The sequence below is a fragment of the Podarcis bocagei genome, assembly GCF_964188305.1.
Source record: "Podarcis bocagei genome assembly, chromosome: 17".
In the NCBI taxonomy this organism is placed as follows: domain Eukaryota; kingdom Metazoa; phylum Chordata; class Lepidosauria; order Squamata; family Lacertidae; genus Podarcis; species Podarcis bocagei.
The window spans coordinates 26,930,977-26,946,107 of NC_138143.1; the positions used below are offsets into that span (position 1 = coordinate 26,930,977).

General features: G+C 41.6%; 1 protein-coding gene across 4 annotated transcripts in view; it reads left to right on the forward strand.

Annotated features, from left to right (window-relative positions):
- Positions 1-15,131, forward strand: part of LINGO2 (leucine rich repeat and Ig domain containing 2) — a 539,936-nt gene that overhangs the window by 360,910 nt on the left and 163,895 nt on the right. For 3 of the 4 annotated variants that reach the window (XM_081176515.1, XM_081176516.1, XM_081176517.1), the window contains one exon: positions 13,591-13,750. The gene's annotated coding sequence lies outside the window, so the exon portion shown is untranslated. Of the gene's footprint in view, positions 1-10,127; positions 10,259-13,590; positions 13,751-15,131 lie in introns of those variants that run through there. The other variant, XM_081176518.1, reaches the window with a different exon arrangement.

Consider the following 15,131-nt stretch of genomic DNA (forward strand, 5'->3'; position numbering starts at 1 on the left):
AGACTTTGCAGGGTATTTCATAGACCCCTTGGTTTTCTAACTGGATTTTATCTTTGGGGTTTCTGAGGATATTGGCTATTTTTTGGTTGGTGCAAAAGGCTGTTTTGATATTGTGTTTATGGAGGATTTTGCTAATTTTATCTGTAGTGCCCTTGATATAAGGAAGGAGGGCCATGCCATTGTTTTCTTCTGTGTCTTGGTTTTTGGGGGGTGTTTCTTTTTGGATTAGCTTCGTAACCCTGTTTTGCTGGTATCCGTTGGCGATTAACACATTTGAGAGATTCTGTAACTCAGTTGTCAAGTGGTCTTTGTCAGCCAGGCGTTTGGTTCTGGAGATGAGAGTCTTGGCTACGGAGTTTATTTGTGCAGGGTGGTGGTGTGATTGTGCATGTAAGTAGCGGTTGGTGTGTGCTTTAGACAATGCTTTAGACAAGTCAGAACACAAACCCAAACTTTAGACACAATGCTTTAGACAAGTCAGAACACAAACCCAAACTTTGGCTCAGATATGTTGACGACACCTTTGTAATTTGGCCACACGGGAAGGAAAAACTAGATTGCTTCCTCACACATCTCAACAGCCTACACCCCAAAATACAATTCACTATGGAAATAGAAGCCAACAACCAACTTCCCTTCCTTGACGTCCTAATCTACAAAAAACCTGATGGCTCCCTAGGACACACTATCTACCGGAAAAAAACACACACCAACCGCTACTTACATGCACAATCACACCACCACCCTGCACAAATAAACTCCGTAGCCAAGACTCTCATCTCCAGAACCAAACGCCTGGCTGACAAAGACCACTTGACAACTGAGTTACAGAATCTCTCAAATGTGTTAATCGCCAACGGATACCAGCAAAACAGGGTTACGAAGCTAATCCAAAAAGAAACACCCCCCAAAAACCAAGACACAGAAGAAAACAATGGCATGGCCCTCCTTCCTTATATCAAGGGCACTACAGATAAAATTAGCAAAATCCTCCATAAACACAATATCAAAACAGCCTTTTGCACCAACCAAAAAATAGCCAATATCCTCAGAAACCCCAAAGATAAAATCCAGTTAGAAAACCAAGGGGTCTATGAAATACCCTGCAAAGTCTGCCCAGCCACGTACATTGGACAAACAAACAGACGAATAAATGCACGTATCGCAGAACACAAGAATGCCGTCAAAAAAGAAGAAAAAACTTCCTCTCTTTACCAACACATGAAAGAAACAGGACACGAAATTAATTTTGCAGATTCCAAATTGCTCTTTAACATGGAACATCACCACAAGAGAATAATCATGGAAGCCATCGAGATAGAGAAACACCCTCACAACATGAACAAGCGTGACGACACGTCCCGCCTGCCAGACATCTGGAAATTAGCCCTCCCCACAAAAACCGACACCAGAACCAGAGGCACACAGAACGCCATCTCCAATCAACCACACCAGACCCAAACCCAGACCCTCTCCACAGATAAATTACAGACACCATCCAGTAGCCAAACCATAGTGGCACCTCCGGATGCTGCACCCCCCTGCAATCCCTACACAGATCTGGCTGGCACAGGGCACAAAACCACAGCTCGCCCCTATACACGAAGCCAAGCCAGAACACAACTAAGTGCAGTACAGCCATCTTCTCAGAAAAACTCTTCACAAGCTCAAGAGGTCAAGACACAAAAGCTTTAGCAACTAATCCACACCTAATGACCCTCCCAAGTGGTACTCAAAATATCACTCAAGAAATCACTCAAGATATCCCTCAAGTAATTAATGAACAAAAGAAGAAAAGGCACCTAACCTGGGAACTTCCTCTCTGCCCAGAACATTGGAGGCTATACACCACACCCCCTCAACAGTATTTATAGGAACTCAAACACTGAGATCCTGCTCTGTTCCAGTAACAAGAAGCCGAAAGCACCAGCCTGAAGATGACGAGTGAGACCTCGTCGAAACGTCGCCTAGACACCCCAACTCTTACACGGGAAGACACCCGAAGACACCAAAACCTGCATTCCTGTACCCGTGAAAACCTACGAAAGCATATATATATATATATATATATATATATATATATATATATATATATATATATATATATATATATATATATCTTGTGAATGGAATTGGAGTAAATCATTGATTTTAGAGATGGCTCTATGTAAATCTGTTTACTTGCAAGCTGTCAGTTTATTCATTCACGGCATCACCCAAGGTGAGCACACTTTATATTTGCACTATTCTTATGTACCTGCATTGTGCTCTTTTTTTTTTTTAATACCCCCCATCTGGATACCCATGAAGACAGATGTTATTAGTGCGTCTATTTCCAGCTCTTGCTTTCCAAGAGACATTAAAGGGAATAAACTTGGAAGTCTTAGATATCAGATCTGAGTCTGCATAAACGAAATAATCCGCTATGCTGGTGCAAAGTGCTCAACAGACAAGCATAAATGCACACCAAATTACCTATATTATACGTAAGAAGAGTCCTGGTGGTTTAGGCCAAAGGCCCGTCTAACGTCCTGTTCTGGCCTATGGGGAGTCTGCAAGCAGGACATGAGAACAACACAATGAATTCTAAACTTTAAACCTGGAGGCCATGATAAGTGGCAGAGCTCCATGCTCCAGCACTGGGGGCGGGGTCCTGGGGGTGGGGTGCACTGCCTGCAGGGGCTAGGCACCCAGCGCAGGCAGGGGGCAGCTACAATGGCACCCTGCCAGGATCGCGCTGCCGGGGGCGGTGCGCTCCCCCCCACTGCTCTTCCTCCGCCAGTGGCCATGATCCATACACTGTATCTCACCATCTTGTCCTGCTTGCCTTTCATGGTTTCATCCCAACAATCAGTAGCCAACAAAGGTCAATTAAACAGGGAAGAGAACCAGGCATAGGCCAGATATGGGACTCTGCAGACAGCATTAAGGACAGACTCACTTTGATATGGCTTTTGGAGGGTGTCCTTTCCTGACATAAGCATCCTCTGAAAGCTCAGCTTCTAAGGCTTTTTTCTTTAAATATATATTAAAAAAATGTGCAAGCAGGAATACACACAACATGACCGCTTCTTACTTATTTTAAGAAAGCGAAAAAAGACACACCCTTACGCCTCCCTAAAAATGTTAAATTAATATGGTTTTGTTGTTGTTGTTTTGAGTTCTTGTTGGCCTAATAAAAGTATTGCCCTAATATGGATTGCAGAGAAAAATGAATCCCTTTTGCACTTCAAGACCCCCAAGCCACCTCCAGGAGAATTAAGACACAAGGAAACAGAATTTAGGTTATTGTTAACAACTTTATTGGTTACAGAATGTGAGCAGTATTGGCTTAAGCATTAGCATAAACAGACTATATCTGACTCCTGCCCACCTTGCAGAAAGTCTGGAAGGGTAAACCACCTGTAGGGGGAGCCCCATCGATGCGGATTGACTTGAGCCCCCCTGGGTTCCCGCTGGGGTCGTGGCATGGCCCTAGCCCCTCCCCATGCTTCGAACAAGATCCACATACCCTGGATTCCTTTAACGGAATACCCTTACGCATGGAGGGGCAGGTGATGGCCGCACCTCCCCTCCCCCACACATCGCTATTCCAGTGCCTAACCGCCAAACCTTAAAAAGTTGTGACGATTGCTACAAGGTAGGCGAAAACCAAGTGGCTGGTGCCAATTTGCCAGCCCTAATATGGATTGCAGAGAAAATGAATCCCTTTTCCTTCCTGCACACACAAAAATCCTGGACCTTCAATCTGGCAGGTGTAATCCACTCTGGCAGGAGCACTGGTCCTGTCAATTTCACCTACTGCTGTTGAAAGGGTAAAAGGTTGTAGCTGTTTTTTCAGATTCCCCGTAAGAGAGGAAGAGCAACACATAGCTTTGTTTTACACATTGTGGCTCAAAAACCAATCACAGATCGAAGCGGACAGAGCACAGAGCAACTGTGGGGTTTTTTAAAGCATAAGTACAAGATAAATCTTGGGGGCCAGTGTGCACCCCTAGTTTACATAGCATATGTCAACCTCATTTTTTTAATGCATATTGTTCCCTGCACCACCATTTATAGACATATAAATGCATGTATGCATGACAATTTGTCTTCTCCTCCCAGCATAACAGAGCTGATTCTCTGAGCAGTATGTTTATGCTTTCCCAAGGCATCATGTACAAGTCTGTCTTTACATGTTGAAAGCATCCCTTATTGATTTTTGGATTTATGAAATTCTGCTTCCTTCCTTAGGTAATCATGACTGTGCATCAGCCAAAGATATAAATCCATTTGGCTGTAATTATGTGATCTCGTTAGGCATCTCACTCTAGGATAGGAAACCAGTGATTAAATTTCCATTCAGCATCTTTCTTCATCAGTCACAAAACAAGCCTGGTGATTATCCCATAGTAATTGTGAAAAGCATGCCTTCATTATTACACCGCTAATTGTTTTCAGTTGAGGAGTTCGGGGAATTTCAGTTTTTATAGATAGTGCAACTAACTCTTTGAGATATGGTGATCTTCCCATTGTGCTCAGTGAAGCAAATGCCGCCTCTGGATTATTTGAAAATGCCTGGAATGTGGCTTGTTCTTTCACGGTTCACAACAGCACACATTTACTATGTAAGAATCAATTAAAATTATTAATTTCCCCTCATATCACCCTGAAATTATCCATTTAGGGAATTAATGACAGCAAATACATTCGCCCCCTTTATACAATGCATAATTTACTAGTTCTTTTTGTATTATCTATAGTGCATGACTTGGCCCTAGGGATGGCCAACTCCTTCTATTTCTGGTCCATTTAATTTTCACACATTCTCATTCATCAGACCATTCTGTTTCTGCATTAGTCCATGATTTTAAATCTGCATGGAAATGTGTCTTTAAATGCTTTTTTCAATGTTGCAATGCTATGGTCCCTATGAGCGCATCCTAGGGGCTGTAGGATTCATTAGATCTCACTTTCTCAGATATCTCACTTTCTCAGAGAGGTTGATTGTCACAGACTGGCTGGATGCAGAGGAGTGGGGGGAGAAAGAGAGAGAGACTAGCCAAGACAGGCATAGGCAAACTCAGCTTTCCATATGTTTTGGGACTATGACTCCCATCATCCCTAGCTAACAGGACCAGTGGTCGGGGAGGATGGGAGTTGCAGTCCCAAAACATCTGGAAGGCCGAGTTTGCCTATGCCTGAGCTAAGGGAACCCGCAAGGGAAGAAGGCTCAGATTGGCGGTGGGATGACCATGAGTGGTCAGAGGAAGAAGAGGGAGCAGACTGGGAGGAGGAGGTGTCGGAAGCTGAAGAGGCAACAGGGTTTGGTGAGCAGGAAGAGGCTGTGGCAGAGAGCAGCCCAGAATCAGAAAAGCGGAAGCTGGAGAAGAAGAGGGCGAAGAGATAGCGATCAGGCAGACTGCTGAAGAAGCCAGTAGGTCTTCCCCTCCTGCGGTGAACAGCTCCCCTCTCCTCTGGTCTCAGGACCAGAATAGGTATGAAGAGGGTGGAGCAGAGACAGACAGGTTGACAGAGTCTCAGATAATAAATACTTATTTTTGTTTTTTTGTTTTTTTTAATTGATAATTATAATATTTCTTGTAAGCCACTTAGACGTTTGGTTACAATCAAGCAGTATATAACTTTCTGCCCTGGGCATCCTTAGGAAGAGGGGAGAAACAAAAATCTAATTCATCATCGTCATCAGAATGGAAAATGTGACAGGAATGAGCGATTGATGGGGTGGAGTGTTTCTGTGCAAGATTCTAATAGATGTGTTCTCATGTGACTCCTTCATATGAGGGCCAGGATGAACAATCATTTAAGTGCCTTCACTCGCTTCTCCTCATCTGAATAGGTGTTTATTAAACCTATATCTGAATCCTGGACCATGGCATCTTATAGCTTAAGGATGAATGAATCAGTCTTTTATCTTATCTGTGCCAGCCTTGCATATAATAATCCATAAATCCATTCCATTCGGATTCCACACTAATCTGCTAAGAAATTTCAAAGAAAAAAATATGCATGAAGCCCTATGTTTAAATATAGTAATAATGAAATATGCTTTTCTAAACAAGTACTCTCAAAATGTATCTAAATTTTCTCTCGAAATATGGGTTGGATAACATATTTTGAGACCGTTTTCATCTGAAACTTGCATTGGAACATTGGGGAAGTACAAAATATGGAGGATAACTAAGTTCCAGTCAGCACATGAGGCCAGGAGGTTAGCTAGATTTAGCAAAGATTGGATTCCTCTGGCATTCCTAGTTGAAGCTGCAATTGTAGCCTTCAAATTCAGAGAGCAGAAGCTGGGAGATGTGTCCGGTTCAATCCCTGGTGCCTCCAATTAAAGTATTCAAGACCAGTTTATGCTACCCTTCTGTCTGAGTCTCTGAGAGGCTGCTACATGTTTGGTTGACAGTACCAAATTGCATGGTTTGGGATTAGAACACAGAGATTTAGAGAAACTGAGTATAAAGGAGCCCCATCACTTCCGTCTTAGACCCATGTTGCTAAGCAATTGCAAAATACACTCCCTTCTCATCTGCTGCTTGACCTTGACTTGTGTGAAGAAGTATATCTGGAGCTTGCTTGCTGACTACTGTAACTTTCATCAAAATCGCTGTAGGTCCAAGACCAAAGCATGACTATGTCAAGCCCCCAGATGGATGAGAATAGCAAGAAACAGAAGCCTTGAGCACCAATCCAATGGACAATAAATAATTTACCCTCAAGTTCCATTAATTCAATGCGATTAAGAATGCATAACTGGGTGCAGGAGGGCAATCTCATTGCCGTAACTGAGTAACAATACAGTGTCACCTTGGTTCTCAAACTTAATCCATTCCGGGTGTCCATTCAACTCCCAAAACCGTTCAAGGCACGGCTTCTGATTTGCTGCAGGAGCTTCTTGGCTGTAGGAGCAAATCGGAAACCCTTACTTCCAGGTTTGCAGCATTCGGGAGCCGATTTGTTTGACAACTAAGTCATTCGGGAACCAAGGTACCACTGTACCATTTTCCTGAATGTAGGCAGGCAATGGAAACTATGTTCCCAATTTTGAACATATTAGAAATTGTATGTGATAGATGCACAGAAGAAGAAGAAGAAGAAGAAGAAGAAGAAGAAGAAGAAGAAGAGGAGGAGGAGGAGGAGGAGGAGGAGAAGAGTTTGGATTTGATATCCCACCTTTCACTCCCTTTTTAAGGAGTCTCAAAGCAGCTAACATTCTTCTTTCCCTTCCTCCCCCACAACAAACACTCTGTGAGGTGAGTGGGGCTGATAGACTTCAAAGAAGTATGACTGGCCCAAGGTCACCCAGCAGCTGCATGTGGAGGAGCGGAGACGCGAACCCGGTTCCCCAGACTACAAGACTACCGCTCTTAACCACTACACCACACTGGCTCTCCAGATATCTGCCCATTCTTTCCCATTAGGTATATTCGTAAACTGTCACTTGGGTTGTTGTTGCTGTTGCATCTGTTCTCCTGCACTTTCCAAACCTGCAGCTTCTCCTGTCTCTGACTCTTGTCTCCTGGCTGTTAAAGGCTTTCCAAGATCACTGATCCCCTTTTCCAAGTCAGTCTCCAACCCCTCTTCACCCGGTGCCCCCTCATCAGTATCCAACCATCACTCATCAGTGTCCAGCCAGTCCCTGACACACAAAGCACCATTCCCAGGTGAAGAGGAGGGGAGAAGTCTTTCCCCTCCCTTGTTTTACAGATGTTTCTGAAGTTCCCAGCAGTTTCCATAAAGGGGTCCTGTAAATAAAGGGAGAGAAGAAGTAGAAGGCTAGCCTGGGGATGAAGAAATAGTTAGAGGCTAGAAGATTCTTTTCAGTAACAAAGAAGTTAAAACAATGCTCAGTCTAAAGTGATTTCATTGTCTTACGAACTCCAGAGAGAAAATAGGAAAGTAGAAAATAGGGGAGACAACAGGAAATAAGATTCCTTCTAGGTTTGGCTTTTAGAAAGTAGTTTGCTTGGATCTGAGAGCATAACAAAGATTAATCTCTGCCATAGCTCAACAGATATGCTCATATTTCACCAGATTCTGAATCCCTGCATTATACATCCTCCTAATGTTTTGGCCGCAAAATAAAATGAGACCGGTCCGGATTTTGTTTTGGTTTTTTAAGAGTAAAACTTTCCTACAGTATATTCTTGTAGGGCTTGTGTTGACTTAAGGGACTTGGGACGTTGTTGGGGTTTCTTAATAAAAAGAAATCCAGGCAACGGGGCTTCCTACTAAGATTTTTTAAAATGAGAAACACATAAAAAAAATAACATGGATGAACATAGTAAGATGTACAATTAGTGTTACAGAGCAACTCGACACATAATATGTACCAACAGCAACTTTGTGTAGTTTACAATGTAACAAAATAAACAGGCTCAGTAATACTATAGCAACAGAATGTTGAGTTATTTTCATGTATAGGTTGTCCGGGGTACTTGATGGCTTCGTACCTCCATGTAGATAATGATGATGATGATAAATATTTGTGTGGTGATAACAAGTTTTCTAAACGTTTCTAGTAGGTAAAGTTCTTAACATTTCTAAAGAAACATGTGGTTATGCGTCAATTACCAGTATAGCAAGCCATGGGATTCACTTCACACCTGGAAGTCTTGGTAGTGTATACTAGGGCTGGGGAACTTTTGTAAATCTGAAGGCCACATTCCTTTGGAAAACTTCCAGGTTTCTCATATCATTGGGGGATGGGTAAAAGGTAAAGGACCCCTGACAGTTAAGTCTAGTCGTAGACGACTCTGGGATTGCAGTGTTCATCTCGCTTTACAGGCCGAGGGAGCCGGTGTTTGTCTGCAGACAGTTTTTCTGGGTCATGTGGCCAGCATGACTAAGCCGCTTCTGGTGCAACGGAACACCGAAACCAGAGCAGAGCATGGAAACGCCGTTTACCTTCCCGCCGGAGCGGTACCTATTTATCTATTTGCACTGGTGTGCTTTCGAACTGCTAGGTTGGCAGGAGCTGGGACCAAGCAACCGGAGCGCACCCTGCCGCGGGGATTCAAACCGCCAACCTTCCGATCGGCAAGCACAAGAGGCTCAGTGGTTTAGATCACAGCACCACCAGCGTCCCTTGGTGGATGGGAGCTAGAGGCAAAAGTAGGCAGTGCAGTGGATGTGACTCTTATGCAGACTAGCATCACAGGTTTCTACCTGTACACCTCCCTCCATTCAGGAAAGCAAGATGATTTATCACGGTTCAGGTACAATTCAGCCAGGCAGAAGATCAAGCAGGATACAGAGCTAGCCTGGTGAGAAGTGTGGACTCTCTTGACTTGACTTTTCAACTTCCTATTTACCAGTCCTCTCATTCTGGGAAGTTTCCTCTTTTGAAATCAAACGCGACCATGTTGGATTTTCTGGCCAATTGGAAATTTACAAGTCGCCCATTTCTAAATTTTCTCATTTGGATGTTTCCTTGATTTAAGTCTTCATTGCAAGATCTCCCAAAGCATTCTAATCAGGGGGACAATAGCATGTTCTCAGCACTAAAGTACTGTTGGGGCCCAGTATGGCCACCCACAACAATTCTGTGGAGGAGCCTGCCTCTTTTTGGATTTCTATCTTACTGGACTCAGTGCCTTCTTTGACATACATAGTTAACACCACCTCCCTTCTCCTTAACAGCTGCCCTTCTCTGTTCTTCCTATAGATAATCAAGTCCTACTAGTTCCCTTCTTTCCACCAGGTTTCTGTTATGCTCACTATATCAAAACCATCCTCTAAGACCAAGCATTCATCCATCTTGGCTTGGAGACTTCTAGCATTAGCGTATAAACACTTCTGTACAGTCTCTCTCTTCAAGTTGTCTTTAGCACATGAGCGCATGAACGCAAGGCTGTTCCAGATAGCAAACTGTCATGTGCTTTGTCCAGTCTACTTAAGAATGATTCAGGCACTGAGTAATCAACAGAAGTACAGACTTTATATTCCCCCATGTCCCCATGTATGAGGAGTTTAATCCCATACAATGAGTATGACTTGGTGATTTAATGGATGACAGAAAAATGACTCACCATTTATTTGGAAACAGTAGCTTCCTTGGTTAACTACTGCAGCAACTTCTGGTGCAGGAAAGGAAGTAAAACAGCATGTTGCTGTTTGCTGTGTGGAACAGTTGCTTTGAAATATTACACTGCGAGCTGCAAGATATTTGCTTTTTGCATGGACCGAAGAAGCCTCTGTATTCTGCAACGTCTCATGGTCAGCTGGAAATAGCAGGCCTTGAAACTGAACCGTATGTATCACAAGGATTATTTTGAGAAAGGAAAACTCATCAGTTTGCTTCTGCTGAGCTCAAGCCTGGCAGTAAACTAATAGGCAAAGATGAACTTGAGTATGTGTGCATTTGTGTTCGTTTAGAATACTTTTCTGATAGGTTTTAAGGTAAGAAAATGCTTCAGATCTCAAAGAGAATTTAAGACACCATCTTTCATCATCCCATGCATGGAACTAGCTGCAAGTTCTTACATAATATTTTAGTCTTATAATTGATGTGCTGTTAACTGTTGTTGATACAAGTGATGAAATATCCATCACCTGGAAGGGGGTGGATGGATAGGATGGTTCATTTCATTTCTGGCTAACATCCACAAGCTGTGCTTACTCCATCTCTATTATTTGATTGGTCAGATAGGCTTCTATGACTTCAAAAAAGGCAGCTAGATCTGGAGGAAATGTTATGCAGTGTGTAACCACAGTTCAGTGAAGACAGACATCCAATATGACACAATTCTTATGCAGAATGAAATGTTTTCATGTGTAGCATTTTTGATGGAGGAGAAGGACCCATCGTACACTTAAGCCATTATTGGTGAAATATGGGAATGCTCTTCAAAGGATTACCCAAAAATCTGATATGGTTTTAGCTGTTAGTGTAAGGGCGTGGGGTGGAGGGCATTGATCAGAAACTTGTTCAGATGTCAAACTGGAACTAGAAGTAGGGATTGGAGGTGAGCTATGGGAACATGTGCGTTCTCACCCCTCCATATTCCCATACTCCATTTTTCTTTCTACCTGGGTTTGATGTCATGTGTGGATACCTGGGTTTTAAAATGGAACACTGCAACATTCCATTTGATACAATCTCATCATGAGAATTTAGGATAACCCCCATGATCAATGGGTGCATATATCCATTAGCTTAGAAAACCTAGTTCCTTTTAGATCTGATCCAGCTCTTAAGAGATGCCATCTTTTGAGGAAGAGGTCTGGAAAATGCTCAGTTAATAGGAAGGGAGCCCAGGCTGCTGAATACAAGGGACAGGGACTTATTGTGTGGTGGCTCCATGGAATGTTTTACTCCATATATTCAACCACAGTCCCCAATGATAGTGTTTTAGGAAGACTCTATATAAGTTTATGTTCAGGGTTGTCTTCTGAGAAATTTTGGCTCCCTTGAACTATGATGCATATTTTCTTTCCACTCTTGCGTCTAAGAGTAATAGTTTGCCCAACGAAAGAAAGAAGCATTTTCTTGTTTACAAACTGACTTTCAGTAGGTTCCTAGCAGATATTACTCTGTTTACGATTTTGCAATCTATGTAACTCACGCTGTGCAAAAACGCCCATGATTGCTTTTGCTTTGATTTATAGTTCTCTCTTGGTTATGTCTTCCACGAAAAAATTTAAGAAACAGTAAGTGGAAAATAAGTACAGATAATGAACTGTTTCCCCCGTGAAGTCACTCAGTAATAGTTGCCGTGTTTTGCCACGTTTGCAGAAAGGAAACATCAGAGATCCAGTGTTCATATGCCTCCGATCAACCTAAAGAAATGGTGTAACGTTTGACCTCTTCATCAGCAGTGTGTGACCTTTGCCTCACAGAGGTCCTAATTTGCCAGTAGTGGTCCTAATTTGGCCAATGAGGTCATTTCCTCCAAGCCACACCCACCTACATCACACCAGACATCATGTTAAGTCCATGGACTGAGAGCTGAACATTTCAGTATCTGATAAACTGGCAAAAGTGAATTATGATTTCTTGAAAGCTGTATGTCTCTGGATTGTAATTTCATGTGATAGCCTGTTCTGACTGATTGCTTAAGCTTTTTACGGTGTCATTGAAAGGGCTGAAGCTTCCCTCACCCTTCTGTTTACTAATTTAAGCTATATGTGTGAACAAAGTGTCCAATTTAAATTTTTAGAACTGCTTTGGAAACCTAATAAATTTTCTTACAAATAACAAATTGTAATAATGTCCTCATCCATTATCATATTTGTGCTACAAGCCATATATCAAGAAAAGTTTTTCCCCTCATTTATATTCAATATAATACATGACTTTACTTTAACTAGATATGTATTTGAAGTGTATTACACAATTGTAGGGATCTCTTTTACCTTTCCTCTGAGTCATAATATGAATAAATTAATTTTGATATAGGGGTCAGCAAACTTTTTCAGCAGGGGGCCAGTCTACTGTCCCTCAGACCTTGTGGGGGGCAGACTATATTTTTGGGGTGAAATGAATGAATCCCTATGCCCCACAAATAACCCAGAGATGTATTTTAAATAAAAGGACACATTCTACTCATGTAAAAACACACTGATTCTTGGACTGTCCGCAGGCCGGATTTAGAAGGCCTTAGATTGCCTACCAATGCTATTACAGTTAGATGGATTTCAGTGTATCCACATTTTATGTAATTTTACACAATGTATGCAACTTTGTGTTATTGTTAAGAAACCCCTAGTAGTTTTGAGAGTTCAACAACTGTTCAGTGTGCATATGCTTTTTATTTTGATATGCATATGTTATTTATTTACAAATGTTACACTGCTATCATTTCCCAATGCCTAACATTTAATCATTTATTAAATTTAATTTTAATGCACAGCACCGTTGTAGTCATCATCTGAATCCTCTGCAAAGTCCAAATTTGTTTTGTTTTCTGTGTGCTGCATGACTGCAGTTCGCACAGAGCAGTGCAAGTAAGTGAATTGGATAGATATGAGCAGTTTGGAAACTGACAGGTATGCACATACTTGCACAGCTACATTTCCCAAACTGCAATGGGTGGTGCTGCTCTCTCATATCAATACTCAAACACTTTGGAAGTGTTTGTCCTTGATTTTAATGTCCTTGATTTTAAAGCAATACTCAGTGCTAGAATCTTGAATCATTTTATTGTATGCTCACAAAATATTTTTTATTAGCTGGCAATATGTAGGGGAACATTTTGAAAAGCTGTACCCCTCTCTCTACCTGAGACCTGCCTCTGAGATCTCAACTCTTTAAAACAAACTTTGCTTTACTTTATTTCAGCAGGAGATCTCCAGAGGAGCTCTGTTCTTGCAAGAGAATCCTGGTGGAGCATTCGCTTTTAATGATAATTTTTAATTAATCCTTACATTTTTAATAGAACTATAACAAGTAGCATCTACACAGAATAAAATGCCTTTATGTGTTCCACAAAGCTTTGATGTGTCAATATATCTTTTTGCCTTCTTTATGATGCTCTTATTGATTAAGTGGGGTGCCTCCTAGTCTTTGGATATGGTTCGCTATGTTTCAATTAAAATGAAATACGTGTGTCATGTTTTGTTGCCATTGTTGTTGTTTTGCAGGGTTTGTTTCAAGCAGCTGGAACGTGGTGCCATGAGACAGTCTGTCATCCATGACGCATTGGGATTATCATGATCAAATACTCCACTTTGATTTTAACCAGTGGCCAAGAGCTTTGTATGGTCAGCAGCAAGGACCGGACTTTTAAAGACAGTATAACAGGTAAGGCCCATGGTACTTGTTGCTTTCGTGGTATCTTCATAAGGCTTTAAAGAAAGGAACTTCGGCTAGTGATTCCGTTGCATATTGTTTTTCAGTTTCTTTGCTGTATCGGTGCAGCAGATGGCTTGACATAAAAGTTGTTGTTCTTTTACTGTGAGATCTCAGACAAGCATGTGTAGTTTAATGGATCCTTCTCTTCTTGAGCTGCACAAAGGTTAAAAAGAAAACACACATAAAAAGGTATAATAAAATTAATCACATAACCCAGAATGGCAGAATGGAGCAGACAGACATTATATTTACTGTCTCACTCAGGCGATGACAAGGTAAATACTCGTTTAGCCATTTTAAAAAAGTATTAGATTTGCCAGGTTAGAATACTTGCAGAAGCAATCACATTTGTGTTCTTTTTATATCCTCGTCAAACCGCCTTTGTACAAACACAGATGTGAAAAGCGCGTTTCAATTTCAGATTCACTATTACCGAATAGCGTTCTTTCCTCTCTCATAAAATTGAAAGGTACCAATTTCTCTTATGTTCTCCCTTGTCAGCGCCTCTCGCTCCATTCTCTGCCATCTCCTTGCCCTCAAATATTAAAACATTCCACAAGAGAAATCCTGAGGTCACTTTCAAATAAGCATGGTTATTATAGCACCACAATGTTAAACATTTATCAGTTTTTATCCCATGGGGCAGGGGAAAGCGCTTTGAAAACCGGAAGGATTTCATGATAAGGATATTTCAGAAAATTTCTAAGATTCCAAGAATCAAAGTGTTACCATGTGTCCTTGTCTATACGTGTAATGTATTACACAAATATATATGAATGCCACATTTGGATCTTTAATCTACAGTTCTGCTGTAAAGGTGAGAGGATTACAAATGAGCTGGGAAACCTGAGTTTATTATGGAAATATTAAAGTGCATATACGTAAGTACATAGGCAGTATTTAGAGTGGACAGGGCATTATTTAGCCAAATCTAAAAGGACATCAGAGAAGGAACTGGCAATCCACTCCAGTATTTTGCCAAGAAAACTCCATGGACATAAAAAAGGAGAAGCTTGGAGAAGAAAGTGAGAGTTTCCAAGGCATGCTCTGGTTCATGGGGTCAAGGAGAGTCGAACACGACTTAGACGACTAAACAACAACAACAAAAAGACATTACCGTGGGGAATTGGGAAAGAAATGGAACAGCAATAGGAGGAGAGAATCTAATGCAAAACAAAGAGCTTGGGAAAGGTTATGGGCAGCTATGGGCAGGTTTAAAATTTCATCTGTGTAAAAGATTTCAGAAAGAGATCCTTTGGATTGTATCAAACCAAGTTTTACCCCAAGAATAGACACTTTGAAAATAATGGGCCTAAGTTAATCATGCCCA